The sequence below is a fragment of the Hyla sarda genome, chromosome 13 (genome assembly GCF_029499605.1).
Source record: "Hyla sarda isolate aHylSar1 chromosome 13, aHylSar1.hap1, whole genome shotgun sequence".
Classification (NCBI taxonomy): domain Eukaryota; kingdom Metazoa; phylum Chordata; class Amphibia; order Anura; family Hylidae; genus Hyla; species Hyla sarda.
In genome coordinates this window covers 6055729-6083213 of record NC_079201.1, presented here as the reverse complement: position 1 = coordinate 6083213, position 27485 = coordinate 6055729, and the positions used below count along the sequence as shown (strand labels likewise).

Below are 27485 nucleotides of genomic sequence, written 5' to 3'. Positions count from 1 at the left end.
GTTAGGTGTGTGTATATGCTGGGAGTTGAAGTCCCTGATAGGTGTGTGTGTATTCTGGGAGTTGTAGTCCCCGTTAGGTGTGTGTATGCTGGGAGTTGTAGTCCCCATTAGGTGTGTGTGTATGCTGGGAGTTGTTGTCCCCGTTATGTGTGTGTGTATGCTGGGAGTTGTAGTTTCTGTTAGGTGTGTGTATGTATGCTGGAAGTTGTAGTCCCTGTTAGGTGTGTGTATGCTGGGAGTTGTAGTCCGTCTTAGGTGTGTGTTTGTATGCTGGGAGTTGTAGTCCCTCTTAGGTGTGTGTGTGTGCTGGGAGTTGTAGTCCCTGTTAGGTGTGTGTATATGCTGGGAGTTGAAGTCCCTGATAGGTGTGTGTGTATGCTGGGAGTTGTAGTCCCTGTTAGGTGTGTGTATGTATGCTGGAAGTTGTAGTCCCTGTTAGGTGTGTGTATGCTGGGAGTTGTAGTCCGTCTTAGGTGTGTGTTTGTATGCTGGGAGTTGTAGTCCCCCTTAGGTGTGTGTATGCTGGGAGTTGTAGTCCCCGTTAGGTGTGTGTATGCTGGGAGTTGTAGTCCGTTAGGTGTGTGTGTATGCTAGGAGTTGTAGTCCCTGTTAGGTGTGTGTGTATGCTAGGAGTTGTAGTCCCCGTTAGGTGTGTGTGTATGCTGGGAGTTGTAGTCCCCGTTAGGTGTGTGTGTATGCTGGGAGTTGTAGTCCCTGTTAGGTGTGTTTGTATGCTGGGAGCTGTAGTCCCTGTTAGGTGTGTGTTTGTATGGTGGGAGTTGTAGTCCCTGTAAGGTGTGTGTTTGTGTATGCTGGGAGTTGTAGTCCCTGTTAGGTGTGTGTATGCTGGGAGTTGTAGTCCCTGTTAGGTGTGTGTATGCTGGGAGTTGTAGTCCCTGTTAGGTGTGTATGTATGCTGGGAGCTGTAGTCCCTGTTAGGTGTGTGTTTGTATGGTGGGAGTTGTAGTCCCTGTAAGGTGTGTGTTTGTGTATGCTGGGAGTTGTAGTCCCTGTTAGGTGTGTGTATGTATGCTGGAAGTTGTAGTCCCTGTTAGGTGTGTGTATGTATGCTGGGAGTTGTAGTCCGTCTTAGGTGTGTGTTTGTATGCTGGGAGTTGTAGTCCCTCTTAGGTGTGTGTATGCTGGGAGTTGTAGTCCCCGTTAGGTGTGTGTATGCTGGGAGTTGTAGTCCGTTAGGTGTGTGTGTATGCTAGGAGTTGTAGTCCCTGTTAGGTGTGTGTGTATGCTGGGAGTTGTAGTCCCTGTTAGGTGTGTGTATGCTGGGAGTTGTAGTCCCTGTTAGGTGTGTTTGTATGCTGGGAGTTGTAGTCCCTGTTAGGTGTGTGTTTGTATGCTGGGAGTTGTAGTCCCCGTTAGGTGTGTGTATGCTGGGAGTTGTAGTTCCCGTTAGGTGTGTGTATGCTGGGAGTTGTAGTCCCCATTAGGTGTGTGTGTATGCTGGGAGTTGTTGTCCCTGTTATGTGTGTGTGTATGCTGGGAGTTGTAGTTTCTGTTATGTGTGTGTGTATGCTGGGAGTTGTAGTTTCTGTTAGGTGTGTGTATGTATGCTGGAAGTTGTAGTCCCTGTTAGGTGTGTGTATGCTGGGAGTTGTAGTCCGTCTTAGGTGTGTGTTTGTATGCTGGGAGTTGTAGTCCCTCTTAGGTGTGTGTGTGTGCTGGGAGTTGTAGTCCCTGTTAGGTGTGTGTATATGCTGGGAGTTGAAGTCCCTGATAGGTGTGTGTGTATTCTGGGAGTTGTAGTCCCCGTTAGGTGTGTGTATGCTGGGAGTTGTAGTCCCCATTAGGTGTGTGTGTATGCTGGGAGTTGTTGTCCCTGTTAGGTGTGTGTGTATGCTGGGAGTTGTAGTCCCTGTTAGGTGTGTGTATGCTGGGAGTTGTAGTCCTTGTTAGGTGTGTGTTTGTATGCTGGGAGTTGAAGTCCCTGATAGGTGTGTGTGTATTCTGGGAGTTGTAGTCCCCGTTAGGTGTGTGTATGCTGGGAGTTGTAGTCCCCATTAGGTGTGTGTGTATGCTGGGAGTTGTTGTCCCTGTTATGTGTGTGTGTATGCTGGGAGTTGTAGTTTCTGTTAGGTGTGTGTATGTATGCTGGAAGTTGTAGTCCCTGTTAGGTGTGTGTATGCTGGGAGTTGTAGTCCGTCTTAGGTGTGTGTTTGTATGCTGGGAGTTGTAGTCCCTCTTAGGTGTGTGTGTGTGCTGGGAGTTGTAGTCCCTGTTAGGTGTGTGTATATGCTGGGAGTTGAAGTCCCTGATAGGTGTGTGTGTATTCTGGGAGTTGTAGTCCCCGTTAGGTGTGTGTATGCTGGGAGTTGTAGTCCCCGTTAGGTGTGTGTGTATGCTGGGAGTTGTTGTCCCTGTTAGGTGTGTGTGTATGCTGGGAGTTGTAGTCCCTGTTAGGTGTGTGTGTGTATGCTGGGAGTTGTAGTCCCCGTTAGGTGTATGTGTGTATGCTGGGAGTTGTAGTCCCCGTTAGGTGTATGTGTGTATGCTGGGAGTTGTAGTCCCCGTTAGGTGTGTGTGTGTATGCTGGGAGTTGTAGTTTCTGTTAGGTGTGTGTATGTATGCTGGAAGTTGTAGTCCCTGTTAGGTGTGTGTATGCTGGGAGTTGTAGTCCGTCTTAGGTGTGTGTTTGTATGCTGGGAGTTGTAGTCCCTCTTAGGTGTGTGTGTGTGCTGGGAGTTGTAGTCCCTGTTAGGTGTGTGTATATGCTGGGAGTTGAAGTCCCTGATAGGTGTGTGTGTATTCTGGGAGTTGTAGTCCTTGTTAGGTGTGTGTTTGTATGCTGGGAGTTGTAGTCCCCATTAGGTGTGTGTGTATGCTGGGAGTTGTTGTCCCTGTTAGGTGTGTGTGTATGCTGGGAGTTGTAGTCCCTGTTAGGTGTGTGTATGCTGGGAGTTGTAGTCCTTGTTAGGTGTGTGTTTGTATGCTGGGAGTTGTAGTCCCCGTTAGGTGTGTGTGTGTATGCTGGGAGTTGTAGTCCCCGTTAGGTGTATGTGTGTATGCTGGGAGTTGTAGTCCCCGTTAGGTGTGTGTATGCTGGGAGTTGTAGTCCCCATTAGGTGTGTGTGTATGCTGGGAGTTGTTGTCCCTGTTAGGTGTGTGTGTGTATGCTGGGAGTTGTAGTTAGTCCCTGTTAGGTGTGTGTATGCTGGGAGTTGTAGTCCCTGTTAGGTGTGTGTATGCTGGGAGTTGTAGTCCCCGTTAGGTGTGTGTATGCTGGGAGTTGTTGTCCCTGTTAGGTGTGTGTTTGTATGGTGGGAGTTGTAGTCCCTGTAAGGTGTGTGTTTGTGTATGCTGGGAGTTGTAGTTCCCGTTAGGTGTGTGTATGCTGGGAGTTGTAGTCCCCATTAGGTGTGTGTGTATGCTGGGAGTTGTCCCTGTTAGGTGTGTGTGTATGCTGGGAGTTGTAGTTAGTCCCTGTTAGGTGTGTGTATGCTGGGAGTTGTAGTCCCTGTTAGGTGTGTTTGTATGCTGGGAGTTGTAGTCCCTGTTAGGTGTGTGTTTGTATGCTGGGAGTTGTAGTCCCCGTTAGGTGTGTGTATGCTGGGAGTTGTAGTCCCTGTTAGGTGTGTGTGTATGCTGGGAGTTGTAGTCCCTGTTAGGTGTGTGTTTGTATGCTGGGAGTTGTAGTCCCCGTTAGGTGTGTGTATGCTGGGAGTTGTAGTCCCTGTTAGGTGTGTATGCTGGGAGTTGTAGTCCATGTAAGAGACTACAACTTCCAGCATACACACACACTTAACAGAGACTACAACTCCCAGCACACACACACACACCTAAGAGGGACTACAACTCCCATCATACACACACACCTAACAGGGACTACAGCTCCCAGCATACAAACACACACCTAACAGGGACTACACGTCCCAGCATACACAAACCTAACAGGGACTACAACTCCTAGCATACACAAACACACACCTAACAGGGACTACAACTCCCAGCATACAAACACACACCTAACAGGGACTACACGTCCCAGCATACACAAACCTAACAGGGACTACAACTCCTAGCATACACAAACACACACCTAAGGGACTACAAATCCCAGCATACACAAACACACACCTATCAGGGACTTCAACTCCCAGCATACAAACACACACCTAACAAGGACTACAACTCCCAGCATACACACACACCTAACAGGGACAACAACTCCCAGCATACACACACACCTAATGGGGACTACAACTCCCAGCATATACACACACCTAACAGGGACTACAACTCCCAGCACACACACACACCTAAGAGGGACTACAACTCCCAGCATACAAACACACACCTAAGACGGACTACAACTCCCAGCATACACACACCTAACAGGGACTACAACTTCCAGCATACATACACACACCTAACAGAAACTACAACTCCCAGCATACACACACACATAACAGGGACAACAACTCCCAGCATACACACACACCTAATGGGGACTACAACTCCCAGCATACACACACCTAACGGGGACTACAACTCCCAGAATACACACACACCTATCAGGGACTTCAACTCCCAGCATATACACACACCTAACAGGGACTACAACTCCCAGCACACACACACACCTAAGAGGGACTACAATTCCCAGCATACACACACACCTAATGGGGACTACAACTCCCAGCATACACACACCTAACGGGAACTACAACTCCCAGCATACACACACCTATCGGGGACTACAACTCCCAGCATACACACACCTAACAGGGACTACAACTCCCAGCATACACACACACCTAACAGGGACTACAACTCCTAGCATACACACACACCTAACGGACTATTACTCCCAGCATACACACACCTAACGGGGACTACAACTCCCAGCATACACACACCTAAGAGGGACTACAACTCCCAGCATACAAACACACACCTAAGACGGACTACAACTCCCAGCATACACACACCTAACAGGGACTACAACTTCCAGCATACATACACACACCTAACAGGGACTACAACTCCCAGCATACACACACCTAACAGGGACTACAACTCCCAGCATACACAAACACACACCTTACAGGGACTACAACTCCCACCATACAAACACACACCTAACAGGGACTACAGCTCCCAGCATACATACACACACCTAACAGGGACTACAACTCCCAGCATACACACACACCTAATGGGGACTACAACTCCCAGCATACACACACCTAACGGGGACTACAACTCCCAGCATACACACACACCTATCAGGGACTTCAACTCCCAGCATACACACACACCTAACAGGGACTACAACTCCCAGCACACACACACACCTAAGAGGGACTACAACTCCCAGCAAACAAACACACACCTTAGACGGACTACAACTCCCAGCATACACACACCTAACAGGGACTACAACTCCCAGCATACACAAAGACACCTAACAGGGACTACAACTCCCAGCATACATACACACACCTAACGGGGACTACAACTCCCAGCATACATACACACACCTAACAGGGACTACAACTCCCATCATACACACACACCTAACAAGGACTACAACTCCCAGCATACACACCTAACAGGGACTACAACTCCCAGCATACACACACCTAACAGGGACTACAACTCCCAGCACACACACACCTAAGAGGGACTACAACTCCCATCATACACGCACCTAACAGGGACTACAACTCCCAGCATACATACACACACCTAACAGGGACTACAACTCCCATCATACACACACACCTAACAAGGACTACAACTCCCAGCATACACACACCTAACAGGGACTACAACTCCCAGCATACAAACACACACCTAACAGTGACTACAACTCCCAGCACACACACACACCTAAGAGGGACTACAACTCCCATCATACACACACCTAACAGGGACTACAACTCCCAGCATACACAAAGACACCTAACAGGGACTACAACTCCCAGCATACACAAACACACACCTTACAGGGACTACAACTCCCACCATACAAACACACACCTAACAGGGACTACAGCTCCCAGCATACAAACACACCTAACAGGGACTACAACTCCTAGCATACACACACACCTAACGGACTACAACTCCCAGCATACACACACCTAACGGGGACTACAACTCCCAGCATACACACACCTAACAGGGACTACAACTCCCAGCATACACACACACCTAACAGGGACTATAACTCCCAGCACACACACACCTAACAGGGACTACAACTCCCAGCATACACAAAGACACCTAACAGGGACTACAACTCCCAGCATACACAAACACACACCTTACAGGGACTACAACTCCCACCATACAAACACACACCTAACAGGGACTACAGCTCCCAGCATACAAACACACCTAACAGGGACTACAACTCCTAGCATACACACACACCTAACGGACTACAACTCCCAGCATACACACACCTAACGGGGACTACAACTCCCAGCATACACACACCTAACATGGACTACAACTCCCAGCATACAAACACACACCTAACAAGGACTACAACTCCCAGCATACACACCTAACAGGGACTACAACTCCAATCATACACACACACCTAACAGGAACTACAACTCCCAGCATACACAAAGACACCTAACAGGGACTACAACTCCCAGCACACACACCTAAGAGGGACTACAACTCCCATCATACACACACCTAACAGGGACTACAACTCCCAGCATACACAAAGACACCTAACAGGGACTACAACTCCCAGCATACACAAACACACACCTTACAGGGACTACAACTCCCACCATACACACACCTAACAGGGACTACAACTCCCACCATACAAACACACACCTAACAGGGACTACAGCTCCCAGCATACATACACACACCTAACGGGGACTACAACTCCCAGCATACATACACACACCTAACAGGGACTACAACTCCCATCATACACACACACCTAACAAGGACTACAACTCCCAGCATACACACACCTAACAGGGACTACAACTCCCAGCATACACACCTAACAGGGACTACAACTCCCAGCATACAAACACACACCTAACAGGGACTACAACTTCCAGCACACACACACACCTAAGAGGGACTACAACTCCCATCATACACACACCTAACAGGGACTACAACTCCCAGCATACACAAAGACACCTAACAGGGACTACAATTCCCAGCATACACAAACACACACCTTACAGGGACTACAACTCCCACCATACAAACACACACCTAACAGGGACTACAGCTCCCAGCATACAAACACACCTAACAGGGACTACAACTCCTAGCATACACACACACCTAACAGAGACTACAACTCCCAGCACACACACACACCTAACAGGGACTACAACTCCCAGCACACACACACCTAACAGGGACTACAACTCCCAGCACACACACACCTAAGAGGGACTACAACTCCCATCATACACACACACCTAAGAGAGACTACAACTCCCAGCATACAAACACACCTAACAGGGACTACAACTTCCAGCATACATACACACACCTAACGGGGACTACAACTCCCAGCATACACACACACCTATCAGGGACTACAACTCCCAGCACACACACACCTAAGAGGGACTACAACTCCCATCATACACTCACACCTAACAAGGACTACAACTCCCAGCATATACACCTAACAGGGACTACAACTCCCAGCATACAAACACACACCTAACAGGGACTACAACTTCCAGCATACATACACACACCTAACGGGGACTACAACTCCCAGCATACACACACCTAACAGGGACTACAACTCCCAGCACACACACCTAAGAGGGACTACAACTCCCAGCATACACACACCTAACAGGGACTACAACTCCCAGCATACACACACACCTAACGGACTACAAATCCCAGCATACACAAACACACACTTAACAGGGACTACAACTCCCAGCACACACACCTAACAGGGACTACAGCTCCCAGCATACACACATACACCTAACAGGGACAACAACTCCCAGCATACATACACACCTAACAGGGACTACAACTCCCAGCATACACACACACCTAACAGGGACTACAACTCCCAGCACACACACCTAACAGGGACTACAACTCCAATCATACACACACACCTAACAGGAACTACAACTCCCAGCATACACAAACACACACCTAACAAGGACTTCAACTCCCAGCATACACACACACACCTAACAGGGACTACAACTCCCAGCATACACACACCTAACAGGGACTACAACTCCCATCATACACACACCTAACAGGGACTACAACTCCCAGCATACACACACCCAACAGGGACTACAACTCCCAGCATACACACACACCTAACAGGGACTTCAACTCCCAGCATACACACACCTAACAGGGACTATAGCTCCCAGCATACACACACACCTAACAGGGACTACAGCTCCCAGCATACAAACACACACCTAGGAGGGACTACAACTACCAACAAACACACACCTAACAGGGACTACAACTTCCAGCACACACACACCTAACAGGGACTACAACTCCCAGCATACACACACCTAATGGGGACTACAACTCCTAGCATACACAAACACACACCTAACAGGGACTACAACTCCCAGCATACACACACACACCTAACGGACTACAAATCCCAGCATAAGCAAACACACACCTAACAGGGACTACAACTCCCAGCACACACCTAACAGGGACTACAACTCCCAGCATACACACACACCTAACAGGGACTCGACTCCCAGCATACACACACCTAACAGGGACTATAACTCCCATCATACACACACACCTTACAGGGACTATAGCTCCCAGCATACAAACACACACCTAAGAGGGACTACAACTCCCAGCATACAAACACACACCTAACAGTGACTACAACTCCCAGCACACACACACACCTAAGAGGGACTACAACTCCCATCATACACACACCTAACAGGGACTACAACTCCCAGCATACACAAAGACACCTAACAGGGACTACAACTCCCAGCATACACAAACACACACCTTACAGGGACTACAACTCCCACCATACAAACACACACCTAACAGGGACTACAGCTCCCAGCATACAAACACACCTAACAGGGACTACAACTCCTAGCATACACACACACCTAACGGACTACAACTCCCAGCATACACACACCTAACGGGGACTACAACTCCCAGCATACACACACCTAACATGGACTACAACTCCCAGCATACAAACACACACCTAACAAGGACTACAACTCCCAGCATACACACCTAACAGGGACTACAACTCCAATCATACACACACACCTAACAGGAACTACAACTCCCAGCATACACAAAGACACCTAACAGGGACTACAACTCCCAGCACACACACCTAAGAGGGACTACAACTCCCATCATACACACACCTAACAGGGACTACAACTCCCAGCATACACAAAGACACCTAACAGGGACTACAACTCCCAGCATACACAAACACACACCTTACAGGGACTACAACTCCCACCATACACACACCTAACAGGGACTACAACTCCCACCATACAAACACACACCTAACAGGGACTACAGCTCCCAGCATACATACACACACCTAACGGGGACTACAACTCCCAGCATACATACACACACCTAACAGGGACTACAACTCCCATCATACACACACACCTAACAAGGACTACAACTCCCAGCATACACACACCTAACAGGGACTACAACTCCCAGCATACACACCTAACAGGGACTACAACTCCCAGCATACAAACACACACCTAACAGGGACTACAACTTCCAGCACACACACACACCTAAGAGGGACTACAACTCCCATCATACACACACCTAACAGGGACTACAACTCCCAGCATACACAAAGACACCTAACAGGGACTACAATTCCCAGCATACACAAACACACACCTTACAGGGACTACAACTCCCACCATACAAACACACACCTAACAGGGACTACAGCTCCCAGCATACAAACACACCTAACAGGGACTACAACTCCTAGCATACACACACACCTAACAGAGACTACAACTCCCAGCACACACACACACCTAACAGGGACTACAACTCCCAGCACACACACACCTAACAGGGACTACAACTCCCAGCACACACACACCTAAGAGGGACTACAACTCCCATCATACACACACACCTAAGAGAGACTACAACTCCCAGCATACAAACACACCTAACAGGGACTACAACTTCCAGCATACATACACACACCTAACGGGGACTACAACTCCCAGCATACACACACACCTATCAGGGACTACAACTCCCAGCACACACACACCTAAGAGGGACTACAACTCCCATCATACACTCACACCTAACAAGGACTACAACTCCCAGCATATACACCTAACAGGGACTACAACTCCCAGCATACAAACACACACCTAACAGGGACTACAACTTCCAGCATACATACACACACCTAACGGGGACTACAACTCCCAGCATACACACACCTAACAGGGACTACAACTCCCAGCACACACACCTAAGAGGGACTACAACTCCCAGCATACACACACCTAACAGGGACTACAACTCCCAGCATACACACACACCTAACGGACTACAAATCCCAGCATACACAAACACACACTTAACAGGGACTACAACTCCCAGCACACACACCTAACAGGGACTACAGCTCCCAGCATACACACATACACCTAACAGGGACAACAACTCCCAGCATACATACACACCTAACAGGGACTACAACTCCCAGCATACACACACACCTAACAGGGACTACAACTCCCAGCACACACACCTAACAGGGACTACAACTCCAATCATACACACACACCTAACAGGAACTACAACTCCCAGCATACACAAACACACACCTAACAAGGACTTCAACTCCCAGCATACACACACACACCTAACAGGGACTACAACTCCCAGCATACACACACCTAACAGGGACTACAACTCCCATCATACACACACCTAACAGGGACTACAACTCCCAGCATACACACACCCAACAGGGACTACAACTCCCAGCATACACACACACCTAACAGGGACTTCAACTCCCAGCATACACACACCTAACAGGGACTATAGCTCCCAGCATACACACACACCTAACAGGGACTACAGCTCCCAGCATACAAACACACACCTAGGAGGGACTACAACTACCAACAAACACACACCTAACAGGGACTACAACTTCCAGCACACACACACCTAACAGGGACTACAACTCCCAGCATACACACACCTAATGGGGACTACAACTCCTAGCATACACAAACACACACCTAACAGGGACTACAACTCCCAGCATACACACACACACCTAACGGACTACAAATCCCAGCATAAGCAAACACACACCTAACAGGGACTACAACTCCCAGCACACACCTAACAGGGACTACAACTCCCAGCATACACACACACCTAACAGGGACTCGACTCCCAGCATACACACACCTAACAGGGACTATAACTCCCATCATACACACACACCTTACAGGGACTATAGCTCCCAGCATACAAACACACACCTAAGAGGGACTACAACTCCCAGCATACACAAACACCTAACAGGGACTACAACTCCCAGCATACACACACACCTAACAGGGACTTCAACTCCCAGCATACACACACACCTAACAGGGACTACAACTCCAATCATACACACACACCTAACAGGAACTACAACTCCCAGCATACACAAACACCTAACAGGGACTACAACTCCCAGCATACACACACCGAACAGGGACTACAACTCCCAGCATACACACACACCTAACAGGGACTTCAACTCCCAGCATACACACACACCTAACAGGGACTACAACTCCAATCATACACACACACCTAACAGGAACTACAACTCCCAGCATACACAGACACACACCTAACCGGGACTATAGCTCCCAGCATACAAACACACACCTAAGAGGGACTACAACTCCCAGCATACACAAACACCTAACAGGGACTACAACTCCCAGCATACACAAACACCTAACAGGGACTACAACTCCCAGCATACACACACACCTAACAGGGACTACAACTCCCAGCATACACACACACCTAACAGGGACTTCAACTCCCAGCATACACACACACCTAACAGGGACTACAACTCCCAGCATACACACACACACCTAACAGGGACTACAACTCCCAGCATACACTCAGGATAAGTAATATAGTGTGTGTACAGAGTGACTCCACCAGCAGAATAATGAGTACAGCTCTGGAGTATAATACAGGATATAACTCAGGATCAGTACAGGATAAGTAATGTAATGTATATGTACACAGTGATCTCACCAGCAGAATAGTGAGTACAGCTCTGGAGTATAATACACGATATAACTCAGGATCAGTACAGGATAAGTAATGTAATGTATGTACACAGTGATCTCACCAGCAGAATAGTGAGTACAGCTCTGGAGTATAATACAGGATATAACTCAGGATCAATACAGGATAAGTAATGTAATGTATGTACACAGTGACCTCACCAGCAGAATAGTGAGTACAGTTCTTGAGTATAATACAGGATATAACTCAGGATCAGTACAGGATAAGTAATGTATGTACACAGTGACCTCACCAGCAGAATTCAAGTATAATACAGAATGTAATTCTGGATCACAAAGATTTTTAAGGTAAATAAATTCTATATGTAACCTGTTAATCGCTCTATTTATACTGCAGTGTATTGTACCTTCTGGCTGCCGTACATTGTCACATACATTACTGTTAGATACATGCGCTCATGACCTTTATGAATAGGAGAAGATTTTGCAGGGAACCTGTGTTTTCTTTTCCTTTTAGTCCTCACATCTTGAAAGCTGCGCTGTCCTTTGATCTTATACAACCTGGTTTTGTTGGCCTTGAGACACAGGGACTGGTTTTCTTAATATACAGTAACCTCTCTGTAGTGTTTAATGTTGTTTGTGAGTTTCTCTTCAAAGTGAACATTATGCTTTGAGCATTTAAGATTGTGTCAGACCTTTCTGAAGATACCATCAGTACCCAAAATAAACCCCCAACACTTGGTTCCCCACACTGCAAAAAATCAAATTATAAATAATTTTCCTTAAAGGGGTACTCCGCCCCTAGACATAGGATAGGGGATAAGATGTCTGATCGCTGGGATCTCGGCTGCAGCACCCTGCTGTCATTACTACACAGAGCAAACTTGCTCTGTGCGTAATGACGGGTGATACAGGGGCCGGAGCATCATGACGCCACGGCTCTGCCCCCTTGTGAAACCACAGACCGCCCCCTCAATACAAGTCTATGGAAGGGGGCATGGGACCATAACGCCCCCTCCCATATATTTGCATTAAGGGGCGGGCCGTGATGTCACGATGCTCTGGCCCCTATATCACCCGTCAATACGCACGGAGTGAGTTTGCTCTGTGCAGTAATGACAGGTGGGTGCTGCAGCCGAGATCCCGGGGGTTCCCAATGGCGGGACCCCCGCTATCAGACATCTTATCCCCTATACTTTGGATAGGGGATAAGATGTCTAGGGGCGGAGTACCCCTTTAAAAGGTTCCAACGAGCACACAGAGCAAAAAACCTTGTAAGCCACAAAAATACATAACTGTATACCGTAGTCTAATATACAGGGTGATTCAAAAGGGATGGTGCAAAATAAAAGGCCTGTAGTTAAAGGGGTACTCCACTGCTTAGCGTTTGGAACAAACTTTTCCAAATGCTGGAGCCCCGCCCCCTCCATGCAAGTCTATGGGAAGGGGGCGTGGCATCCATCACACCCCCTCCCATAGACTTGCATTGAGGGGGTGGTGCTATGATGTCACGAGCTGTCGGCTCCAGCGTTTGGAACAGTTTGTTCTAAACGCTGAGCAGCGGAGTACCCCTTTAAAGTAACATCATTGGTAAATGATCAGTGACTAAAAATCAATGCAGAACTGGCGAAGTTGCCCATAGCAACCAATTAGCACAGAAAGCCTTAGTGTGATGTGACAACCTTTCACCAATGTGAATTTTGGTCAATAACCAAATCGTTAGAAACTGGGGTTTAGATAAACTATTGGTTCTTATCGAGCACATGAGGGACCCAAAGTAGAAACCGTATTCTGTGCAATGAGTTTCGGTCCTTTTTGCTGAGTATCCGGTTACTGGTTGCTCCTATCAGAACATGATATAGGAATGGCTTATGCCACAGATATAGGAAGATCAACCATACATAGTGTATGTAGCGCACCCTCACCTAGTCACTGGATCTGTACGACCTGAGATAACGCATCACTGACACAGTGAAGTCCGTACCCAAGGAGATGCTGGAGGCATCTAAACAGAACTAGACGACTGCTGTGTCACCAATGAAATCACTTTGAACATTTGTAGTATATAAATAAAACTTGGATAGATTGTTCTTCTTTTCAAGCTAATACAAGGCTATAATTTTGCATCACCCTGTACGTTGTCTAGTTGGAAGGATCCATGGATTCTATCACCAAATCTTGTTTATATTTAAGAGACTGAAAACCCTGCTGCTAAATGGGGTAAATCACCCACCTGGTATAGTAGACACTGTCGTATAGGATGGATAACAGATATGACATGAAATAGGATTGTCACAACCTCAGTTGTAGGACCTAGATACAAGATTATTGGAATGACACCAAGCGTGATAGATAGGAATTCATCGGAGGATCAAAGTCCTCACACAATAGAAGTCTCCAGGAAGAGTGTCGGGTATACAGTGGGTATGTGAACAGCTCATCAGGGGCTCCATACTAGAGCCCTGCACAGGACTGTTTTCTTTTCAATTCTGTTTCCGATGATTTTTTGACAAATCCTGCTGCCCACTTAGGATGTTTGCTCCAATCTGCTACAGACTAGGGTGCAATGCTCTGCACATACCCCCACCTGTATAGGAATGTATACACACTGCTATACACATGGGGGGGTATGTGCACACTGCGGAACATTGCACCCCAGTGTCTGTAGAAGACACTAAGGGGCAATGCTCTGCATGTGAATAGCAGTGCAGACAGAGGCCCTGGCTGGGAGGATGACACACCTGTCCGGGGCCGCAGCACAGCACACTGTGTGTGTGAATTGTAAGAGAGTAACATTAGTGGCAGTGTGTGTGCATGCCCGCTCTGACCAACCGGGCCCCACAGCAGAAGATGATGGATCATCTTCAGGATTGTCTAAGATGGAGTACAGACAATCCTCCAGGGCAGGCTGGGCACGGGCTCCAAAAAATGTCAGACTTATTATATTGAGGCTGCCGCGGTGGTGCAGGATTTTTGGGACCGTAGGCATAGCACCTGACTGCCCGCACGTTTTGGGTTGGGTCCTGCAGGATCCTAATCCCAATGCAGGCCTTTATTCCATACCTCCATGCTGGTGACCTCATGACTCTTGTATGTTACCTCTGACCCCAAGATGTCACTGGAAACAAACAAAACTAGAAAGCCACAAAGAGTGGAAGTAAGAAAAGTTTACTAAACATGACAGAGCGGTGGTGGAGCTCAATCCTCTACCAACAGTCTGTAGCCTCCATTTATAAACTGCTAAGAAAGAACAGAAAGCAGATACTACGTATAGGGATAAATGCTTCATTTCTAAATGAAAAAATTATGTCAAAAATCACTCCTCACGTACAATACTTAGGGGGCGGCACATTGTTACTGCCTGATTGCAAATATGGCGATTGTTTAACATGAAAGAAAATAAGGTCTAATAATTTGTAACATAATCATAAATAACTATAATCCTCATAACATAGCGGTGATAACATCCCACAACAATAACAAGATACACGGGTATTGCCCTAAAATTGTTACCATTACAGGACTTCACTTCATTTAATTGGGACAACGTGATCCAGAAACATAATCATTAGAAGAAAAAATAATATATTTATAGATTATCATCAGTGTTATTTTATTGTATACATTTAGTCTGGGTTCACACTGTCAGTTTTTCGTTTTGGTTGATTAACATTGGGGGGGGGGGGGTCACCAAACAAAGCACTTATTAGTATTTTATTATATACTATTATATTTTTATTATTTATATTATTGCAATATTATTTTATTCAGTATTTTGCTATATACTATAATATATTATTTCTATACTGTTATTTCTTTTAGATTACCAGTATTATTATACAATATATGATTACATTTATTTCATTCTGTATAATGTGTTTAATAGTTATAGATTATTAACATTTTATTATTTACTAGTACATTTGTTATTTATAAATGTTATTTTATTTAGTACCATTTATATATTGTTTGTATTTACTGTACTTATCACTAATAAATGGTATTGTTTATTTTTATTGTATATTGTTCATATGACAATTATTATAGATTTAACACTTTTCCTATCAAAAATTTTCTTTTGCTGAAAGGGTAGCAAATATTTCCATATAAGGCTATAATGATCAAAAACAATTACTATAATATTGGATACATATTTCAATCTTAAAGGGGTTATCCAGGAAAAAAACTTTTTTCTATACATCAAATGGCTCCAGAAAGTTAAACAGATTTGTAAATTACTTCTATTAAAAAATCTTCATCCTTTCAGTACTTATGAGCTTCTGAAGTTAAGGTTGTTCTTTTCTAAGTGCTCTCTGATGACACGTGTCATCAGAGAGCACTTAGACAGAAAAGAACAACCTTAACTTCAGAAGCTCATAAGTACTGAAAGGATGAAGATTTTTTAATAGAAGTAATTTACAAATCTGTTTAACTTTCTGGAGCCAGTTGATATATATAAAAAAAAGTTTTTTCCTGGATAACCCCTTTAAGCTCCTGCCAATGCCGGGGATATTACCGCGGATAGCTCTCATGTGCTGTGACAACTTTCTGGCTGTGTATTGTATCTGGCAGGGCTGACTCCACTATTAACATTACATACCAGAATGATGCTATTTTCACATTCTTTTACCCCATAACATCTGTATCGCTTTCAATAATGCAACGGCTCCAAGTCAACATATATCCATTGTGCCAAAAGTAGAGGAACAGAGCTCGCTATACATTTCCCACATGCATTTCACTGCTAAGACGTAATGCGCACATGTGCCTGCACTTGACTTAACATGAGGACTCAAAGAATATTTTGTTTATAAAATGAGAAAACTGTTCAGTAAGAAAAAATTTGCACAAAAAATAAAAATATTTGACTCCAAATATGTGATAATAAAATGATGACAATGTAACAAGGATGTTTATTTTCTTCTTTTCTGCAGGATAAAGTAGAAGATTTCAGGTTCAGAAGACGCCGAGATGTAAAATAACCTTTTTTGGAAACCTTTGAGTAAAACCAAAATGGCCACTATTGTGACTGCGCCAGGGGTTGCTTTGCATTCTAATCCTGTAATTGGCCAATTCTCAGAGAATCCACAATGGTGACCACATGAAAAGAGCACAGAAGGTAATTTACATCAATCGCCGCTTGCAACTAAAAACTCTCTGAAGGTTTCGCACCAAAGTATGTGGAGAAAATCTCTAAAGAAAAGCGAGGCCGCCAGGAAAGAGGGAATATGGTCCTTTATTTGAAAAAAAGAAATAGATTTTTGTTGTAACTGACAGAACAGGAGAGGGATTTGAGATGACGTGAATTTCAGAACTCTGCAGCCTTAAAGAAGTTTTAATATATAACTTGCTACATCTGGACCGCAAAAGAGTCATCTGAGAACCCTGACAGAGGAGACGAAGGGGGGGTTAAAAAAACAGCGGACAAAGGAGCGAGCCGGCACGCAGCAAAGCTGCAGAAGAATAGAAAAACACATTAATCCGGGGGGACTGTAAGTATGCAACTTAAATAGGCAATCATTGGCGTCTTAATGATAAAAGAAACGCAGCAGCTCCCTCCCAGAGTCATCGGATATCCTCGCTAAGCGCTTATAATACGCAGCCATATGGAGAACCTGCCCACACACTTGGCACCTGTTGCTTTATAGATCACCCCGTTCATCATTCCGACAGTGCAGCCAGGAGTCCGGGGCCAGCGCTCAAATGCTTCTTTATTCGCAAGAAGAGCGCACGTGCGTTCTGCATTTCAGAGTTATTAGCCCAAGATGAGTTGGCAAAGTTTACTTCTTAAGACAGACTTGGCGGGGCCCTCACATGCTCAAACATTAAAATGAAACTCTAAGAAAATAATAACATTCTAGATTTTTCTAAGAAATAAAAATAAATAGTAAGAAAGGATTCCAGAATTTATTAGTCAGAAAAGGATCAAGCGAAAAAGGGCAGAGCCGCAGTCCCATGCACGGCCCTCGGGAAAAGGACCCAAGTAAAAGCCCTAACCAATCATGCAGTGGTGGAGCCCCTCCAGCTGGGCCTACAGATGAGATGAACATGTACAGAACAACCTATCACTGCCACACAAACTAATTGGGACAAGATGTCCACTCGGGCGGAAGGTCACTTTAATGGAACCTGAAAAATTGGTGTTTTTACTGATGTCCTAAATATGGATGAAGAAGTGCAAACACTTTGAAGGGGTTCTCAGTTTCTCTTTTTTAAATAAGACTTCAGGACACCAATTTGTATGGCTCCTCTGCTGTGACAAAGTTCGGGCCAAAATGTGCAACTTGACATACCGACACAATAATGAGAAGATCCTACGTGACAAAAAAGTAAATGTGACAAAGTTAGAGCAAAACTCTAGTCTACCAACAATGAGTGTCTTCCTGCTGGAAATGAACAGTAATAAACCACAATCTGTTTATTTTCCCTGCAGCACCACAACAGGACAAAAATAAAGGGGTACTCCGGTGGAAAACATTTGGCTCCAGAAAGTTAAACAGATCTGTAAAATACTTCCATTAAAAAATCTTAAGCCTTCTATGACTTATCAGCTGCTGTATACTACAGATGAAGTTGTGTAGTTCTTTTTTTTGTCTGACTACACTGTTCTCTGCTGACACCTCTGTCCATGTCAGGAACTGTCTAGAGTAGGAGCAAATCCCTATAGCAAACCTATTCTGCACCGGAAAGTTCCTGGAAGGATTAAGATTTTTTTTAATAGAAGAAATTTACAAATCTGTTTAACTTTCTGGCAATAGTTGATTTGAAAACATTGTTTTCCAACGGAGTAGCCCTTTAAGTATTTCACATTGTTCTCTTATATCAATGATTAGTTTATGTAACGCAGCACAGGTCCCCCAGAACGATTCCCTCCGCTCTGACCAAGAGATGATCATCCTGAACAGCCCCCACCCATGTACTGTCAGTGAATAGAAGTGTTGAGCATTAATTCTCAAACAGGAAGGCTCCAGATATTGCATTACCCATTTGGTCCATAAGGAACCATCAGTGGATATGAAAATATTATATTCCCTGCATTCCCTCTCTTTTTCGCTTGCAGCTTGGTGTATTCACGGTACACATTTATCTCACTATATATTATATCTTTCATTAGTCAGCTACACATATATCTTAGTGGTTGAGACACTTATATGATTACATGATCACAGTTGTGATTTTTATGTGTATCACATTTAATAATCACCACCACACATTATACATCTTATTTATTTTTTATTTTTTTATTTTTGCACTTGATTGGCTTAAAATAGTTTTTTCTTGTACTTTGTTGTATAATATGATTTTTTGATGTGATTTTATGTCTTTTTCTCACTTGTATATTTTATGATCTTCCAGGTATGTAAGCGAGTGTATAGTGAATGCAGTGATTACTTAGGACATTCTTCTCAGCGGTGCGATGTCCAGTGCGCCTGCGCCGTGTTCTTCCCTAGTGACGCAGCCCTCCGAAGCGACTTGAGTCCAGTGCGCATGCCCGGGAACACTGTTTCTCGGTCATGCGCAGATGGACGTAGACGCCGGAAGTGGGGCCAGCCTTTGTTCCGGCGGGGCATGGCGCAGGCGCCGATGTAATCTCCACACCGCTGTAGGTAATTTACACCATTATGGCAACACATATAAACCACCACACCACTCACATAGTCAGTATCTCTTGAAAAAAGGGAAACCGAAACAATCGTAGGGGTCGGTCGCAGAGTTTGCTATCCGCACATGGGTAGGTTACACATTGATTCTTATTTTGAGTACTTAGATATGTTGTCCCCAATATCATTGTATTTCACTATGCATTCCTAGACCTGGCTATACACCAGCTCTAGGTTATATTACCAGTTAATCTTGATGTATTATTATGCAGCATTTGTATGGATAGCCCACAGTGGCTAAACTGTTTTATTCCATAGATTGCTATATATAGTGTGGACAATTTTTATGTACTCATTTGTATGTACTATTCTTACTCTGCGCCAGATATTTTTGTGTTGGATTTCTATTGCAATACTTCACTTTTTTGCATCTATATGTTTTTTATGTAAAACATTTTCAATAAAGATTTATATGTTTATACTTAAGGTGGTGCTGATAACTCCAATCTCTCTGTATATATAACTACCAGCCTTTGACTGTCGCGGCATGCTGGAAGTTGTAGTTTTCCAACAGCTGGAGGCAACCGTTTTGGAAACAGTGCCTTAAAGTGTTAGTGTCTTTTGTAAAACTTTTTACATGTCATCCAGACGTGCCAAAAGTTTAGATCGCACCACATCTCAGTCCTTAGACCTGCAACAAGGTAGGTATGTATTTGTATTTTGTTTTTAAAGGGGTTCTTCGGTGCTTAAACATCTTATCCCCTATGCAAAGGATAGGGGATAAGATGCCTGATCGCTGGGGACCCCCGGGATCATGCACACGGCACCCTGTTTGTAATCAGTCCCCTGAGCATGTTCGCTCCGGGTCTGATTACAGGCGCCTACAGGGCGGGCGGCGTGTGATGTCACACGCCGCCCGCCCTGTAGTCGCCGGTAATTTGGATAGGGGATAAGATGTTTAAGCACCGGAGAACCCCTTTAAAAGGGGAGATTCTCAAAAACTACTGTCATTTCGGTTCCAGTGATATTATTCACACTTTTTTTTTTCCTCACATTTTCAAAGGTCTTTTCTGCTGCTTTGAAAATGTGAAAATTCATTTCTGCGCCTGTTTTTTTCGTGCCCCCAATTTATTTTTATTTTTTTTGTTGCAGACATATTGGATTTTTTTGCACCTAAATTGCTGAGTTTGGCACCAAAATTTTACATCTCACTAAATATTCCATGGTTACTAGTGCCCAGTGAGTGCAGGTGCAGTGACCAAGAAAAAAAATAAATAAATAAACATTTTTCAATAATAATTATTTCTTTTTTTTATAATTACATAACAACTTTTCCCAAAAAACTAAGGAAAAAAAATAAATAAATAAATAAAACTACAACCAAAAAGCTAGTGTAAATTTTTTGATGTAAACTGGACTCTCGCCCCTTTGAAAATATCATGTAAAGCCGACAATATACGTGGACACGCCCAGTTTTACAAAACTGTCGTGAACAATGTAAATCACGGCACAAAGCTCTTTGAAAATGTGGTTGATACTTTTCGCGCCAAAATTGTGGCGTGAAATTGATTTTTTTTTTTTAAGCAAAATTCTTTGAGACTCTCCTCCATTGTGTATAAATCTTGTGTCCGGATATTCCCCTTTAAGCAGACCATACACATGGAACTCTTGTAATGTATAAGGGGATCCCCCAACCTCCCCGCTTTCCATCACTGACTGAGACAGGACACTGCTGCGACCAGTGATTGGCTAAGAAGCAACGAGTGGCCAGGAACCCAGGATTTGGCACCTATGGGGCATTCTTCTAAATCAATAATGTCCAGTGCACAAAAATCATATCTTCAACAATAAAAAAAAGATTTTCCAAATCAACAAATATTCTGATAGTTGCAATGGCATGTCCGTGCAGAGGAAAAGCTGACTGAATGACTGCCCATAGCAACCAATTAGATTGCCTATTTACATTTTTCAGAAGCCTTTTCAAAAATGAAAGAAGCGATCTGATTGGTTACTGTGGGCAACTGGTCAACTTTTCCTCTCCTCAGGTTTTAATAAATCTCCCCCTATATCATTACCAGCAGGCTTCCTGATAGCAAATACGGGTCTTATAGGGGGCATATAAATCTACCTAATGGCACAGCTCTCTACAGCCAAGTGAATGGTGCTGCACGCACTGGATGTGAATTTATCATTAATCTACTTAATACATTTGAACACATAAAAGGATATTCTGCAACGGCTGAAAAGCTACACCAGGATCTGCGGTGAGAATCCTTTAATCTCCTGATGTATTACAAGGAGGGATGGTTTCACCTCTGATGGCCGAGCTCTCGCCTTTAAACAGGAGATGTTCTATTCTTCTCTTCAAGGATCTCACATTTCAGTAACACGTCAGCTGTGTGAGGACGGTAATGGTACCTGCTCCTATGCACATTCCTCTTCACTTGGTATTTATTTCTGTTGTACGTATGTGGAGTCGGAAGCTGATGACATCTTCCCGACAGCTTCTTGTATTAGGGATCACCGTGAGTAACACCGGCACCCAAAATAAGGCGCACAGGAAGCGATAAGAACCTGTGTGCTACGTACGGAAACTGATTGTTAGCATCCAGGCCAGATAAAGCAGCTAGAAAGAGGAGAACATAGGTCCCTGTGTCTGTATACCACCTTATCATTCAAGGAAGAAGAAAAAAACTACTGGCAGAAAGTCTGACAGGCTGCACGACTATTGTTACCAACCGGTCCGAGCTCTTTATCACTATACATATATATATATATATATATATATATATATATATATATATATATATATAGTTTTCACTCTCTCTCAGATGCAAATCATAAAATGTTGTAGTATCTTGTAATAACCTTTTTTATTGGACTAACAGAATTTTGTAGAGAAGCTTTCGGGATTCCTCCCTTTATCAAGACCAAAGTAAATCTAAGCTCACAAGGAGAAGACACAGGCTACATCTCACAGATATGCAGGGGTTAAGACAATAGATGAGTCCATGGCCCATCTTAGTGTGAATTCTCTACATCTATTGTCTTAACCCCTGCATATCTGTGAGATGTAGCCTGTGTCTTCTGCTTGTGAGCTTAGATTTACTTTGGACTTGATAAAGGGAGGAATCCCGAAAGCTTCTCTACAAAATTCTGTTAGTCCAATAAAAAAGGTTATTACAAGATACTGCAACATTTTATGATTTGCATCTATATATACACATACAGTCATGGCCGTAAATGTTGGCCCCCCTGAAATTTTTCTAGAAAATGAAGTATTTCTCACAGAAAAGGTTTGCAGTAACACATGTTTTGCTATACACATGTTTATTCCCTTTGTGTGTATATATATATATATAGATCTCCTCTCCTCTGTATATATATATATATTGCAGTAACACATGTTTTGCTATACACGTTTATTCCCTTTGTGTGTATTGGAACTAAACCAAAAAAGGGAGGAAAAAAAGCAAATTGGACATATAAGGTGCTCATTTTGAGATATTATCCATTATCTGTTTGTTTTTTTATTATCTGGGGTTTGCTGCACTTTTCAGACGGGTTAAAAGATGGATACATTAGAAATATGAGCCAATCGGAGACTCTTCTGAAGGGCTCATTGAAATTAATCTGTGCCCTTTATGACCGGTACAGGGATCATTCTACATGGGTGGGGGGAGGTGAGCTCCTAGTGTCTCCTATGCGGTGCGCCAGGTGGGATAAATAGCCCTTAACTTATACTGGAATAACGGTATAAGTTATTGGCTATCAGCCCTAACCTCCACGAAGTATCGGTATCGGCCCTAAAAATGTTAAAATACCACCCAAAATTCTTAAATAATGTGTTTAGCATAAAAGCATGATTTAAACAATGGGTAATTTTCTGATGACACATTCCTATCGCAATCCTGAGGAGATGCAGCATGATGCATGTCTTAAGTCCTAGTTTCATACTCCACCCCAACACAATGGTTCAGCATCACCGGGACTTCTGTCCGTAGTTGGGTCTGACACAATCATTCGAGTCTGGAATCAATTATAAATGTAAAGAGGTTGTTGGTTATCAGTGTCTACAAAGTCTCGCACCACCCACCCTTACTGATAAACCCGGACTATGTGTCCTGCAGGTGCATAACAGCAGAGATATGGGGGAAGAATACAGAACACAGCTGGATATTTGCGTTACTCTGATCAAATTGCAGAAAACCAAATGTTTGCAAAATTTCCCCTGAGCGAGGCGGCGGCTTCTCCCAAATCAATCATCCGCCTGTTCCCTGATATTCCTGCAGATATGAGATGAACAAACAACGGCTGCGTCCTCCCAGGCTGCCCGTGATAAGAAGCTTGATTCCAAAATGGGAAGGGAGGGGGGGAACAAAAGTCAGTGGATTCCGCGTTGGTATAAGGCGGCTTTTCATGCAGCAATCGCTCGATAAATTAGTGTTGGTTTCCAGATAAGACAGCACTTTGTACTGATAGGAACACTAATACCAGACTGCGGATAAAAGCTTGAATAAGCAGAAGAGAGAATATCTGATCCAGAACAGAGAGAAAATCTTGTGTCTACCATAGCCGCCTTCAAACAGTGAGAAGAAAATGTATATGTGGCTTTGAGGGCGACGATAAGGAACATAATGCTGAGGGGGCTGCGGGGTTCTATGAGTCATTGCTGTGATAACATAAGTCTCAGGCCGCGAGCAGCCGAAACGCGCAGACACTTAGCAGATCACAAGACGTGAGGATTATACATTCTTCCGGAAAGGAGCATAAACCCAGCAAGGAGCCTTCTGTTTTATGTGGCTGGGTCTTACATCAGTGATATTTCCCTGAATGCCAGCTTTCCCATCAAAGAAGGAATAATGTCATATGTCACAGAAAAATTCCCAGAATCTTCCATTTCTTGCAGCACTCGAGCACCATGGCCTTTATAAACAAGTGCTGAGATGCAAACCTACTACCAAATTTTACCAAACACAAATAACCCCTTCAATAGTAAAGTCAACAAGTTGTTGTCTGTATATATAAAAATATGGGGGGAAGATTTATTAAAACCTGTGCAGAGAAAAAGTGCTACAGTTGCCCAAAGCAACCAATCAGATGAAATATATATATATATATATATATATATCAAAGAGGGGTGAACTTGCACTCACTGACCATGTAGTGTACTTTAATCCACGGGAACTCCGTGGGGCAGGGAGTCTTTAAGATGAGTGCACTCAGAGGCTAACAGCCGTTTTCGCACACACCTGTGTGCTTCTTCCGGCCTCAGGCCGGAAGAAGCACACAGGTGTGTACGAAAATGGCTGTTAGTCTCAATTGTGCAAGTTCTCCTACTTAAAAAGATGAGAGATGCTGTAATTTTTATCATAGGTATACCTCCAGTATGAGAGACATAATGAGAAAAAAAGTCACTGTCTGATTTTTGAAGAATTTATTTGGAAATAATTTCTGGCTCTCACAGACCTGTAACTTCTTCTTTAAGAGTCTTCTCTGTCCCAAACACACTGCCTGGGCAATGAAGGAGCGGCTTTGTAGGAAGCATTTCAAGGTCCTGGAGTGGCCTAGCCAGTCTCCAGTGTCAACCCCATAGAAAACCTTTGGAGGGAGTTGAAAGTCTGTGTTGGCCAGTGACAGCCCCAAAACATCACTGCTCTAGAGGAGATCTGCATGGAGGAATTGGCCAAAATAGCAACAACAGTGTGTGAAAACCTTGTGAAGACTTACAGAAAACGTTTGACCTCTGTCATTGCCAACAAAGGGGATACAACAAAGTATTGAGATGAACTTTTGTTATTGACCAAATACTTATTTTCCATCAAAATTCAAAATTTGTAAATAAATTCTTAAAAACTCAGACAATGTGATTTTATGGATTTTTTTCTCATTCTGTCTCTCATAGTTGAGGTTATAACCTATGATGATAATTACAGCCTCTCATCTTAATAAGTAGGAGAACTTGCACAATTGGTGGCTGACTAAATACTTTTTTTCCCCACTGTAACTCAGGAACAGTAGAAGACCAATAATGTATTTGCAAATTAGTGAACAGTCTCCTCTAGCTGTTCATTCAGATTGAGAGATGAGAACAGTTGTAGTGTACACAGCATTTGCTATTCGTTTTTAGGAACAATGAGTTACAGATCACAACTTTCAGGGATAGCGCCTCTTTTTATACCTCTTTATATGTCCATATAATGCTAATAACCCCATTGTAGAAGGCACTTGATCTAGAGAAGCAAGGCTGTCCATCAAGACATATAGAAGACATCTATAAGATGTCCCTAGTTCATTTTAGGTACAAAACTAGCAAAATATAAATAAAATAAATAGAAGGAACCAAATGCTTATTTAGTGGATATCAGGTTCTGCCATTGCAGTAACTTAGCAGAGACAAGCACAGGCTCCTACGAGTATTGCAATGTCGACATTGAGAAAACTCATAAAAAGCAGGTTTGGTGGTCTCTAGTGGCATAGCAGCAAATAAAAGTATCCGGCCATGGGCCTGGTGTCTATCTGCTCACATTATCTCACATGGTTTTCTGCTGATCTCACCGTCCTCCGGGAGAGTATATGACGTTCCTGCAGGCCTCGGTCAAGGGATAGCCAGTTCCTTAGTGACCCCATACAAACAAGAACTTCGGCATTCCAACACCAATATCTTTCAACAAAGGGTTTCTCCAGTAGGAGCACTTGTCTGGTTACATCTTGGACAGATCATGTGCTGAAAATGTGCATCCCCCTGAGGTAAGATACGAGATGCCACCCACCAGGAAATACCGCAAATCTCAAACTACAGTCGTATAATGTTCCTAGAAACAATAGAAGAGACATCCATCCATTCATTTCTAGGTTTAATCATAGTGTATTTTTATCGGATACAATCTAGTCTACACTTACAGGTATCATATACTAAATACTAAGCTCTGATAAGCCCTTCATTTGTTCAAAGCTGCCAATACAAATGACTCCCTCCTAAAATCCCACATAGGTGCCCAGCTCAAGCATGTACTCTGAATAAGGACAGGGAAGAAAGCCGCTGCCAGACACCTCTGGTGAAATCAAACATGCCAGATCTTTCTCTCCGCTGTTATGATATGTAAAGAGACAGTAGGACATTACAGACTAACACGTTCGGCCAGGTAAAGAGCCAGCAGTATAGGTGGGATTCAAAAAGGATGATGAAAAATTCGAGAACATAACACAAATGTATTAACATAGAAAGATTTATACACTACAAATGTTCTAAGTTATTTCGATTAGTGAGGTTTAGGCAGTTGTCCAGTCCTGTCCAGATACAGCTGCCCTCCCCTCGAATATGGACCCTGTGATGTTTTGTCTCAAAGTCAGATCCTGTGGCTAGAAAGATGTAGCCCCCACAAAAAACTTGTGTGAGATTTGGCGATCGTGGAGGCCGGCGCAACATTGTTTCTGGCTAAGTCTATTCAACGTTCCGGTAGAGTTTCATCCTGGCACTGGTGAACATACAAACTGAAATGTGGAGGTGACCATCCTGCAAACAGATAATGATCTGCCAACACACCATAAACCATTGCTA

The 27485-nt window shown here is 44.0% G+C and overlaps 1 protein-coding gene and 1 long non-coding RNA gene across 8 annotated transcripts in view; one reads left to right on the top strand and one right to left on the bottom strand.

The window, feature by feature from the left end:
• LOC130297608 (uncharacterized) overlaps window positions 1-20664 on the top strand; it is a 385502-nt gene extending 364838 nt beyond the window's left edge. The window contains exon 6 of the long non-coding RNA XR_008849615.1: window positions 17258-20664. This is a non-coding gene — a long non-coding RNA (uncharacterized LOC130297608). The remainder of the gene's footprint in view (window positions 1-17257) is intronic.
• The window catches only part of LOC130297600 (protoheme IX farnesyltransferase, mitochondrial), a 492900-nt gene that overhangs the window by 43750 nt on the left and 421665 nt on the right, over window positions 1-27485 (bottom strand). The gene's annotated exons all lie outside the window — the stretch shown is intronic.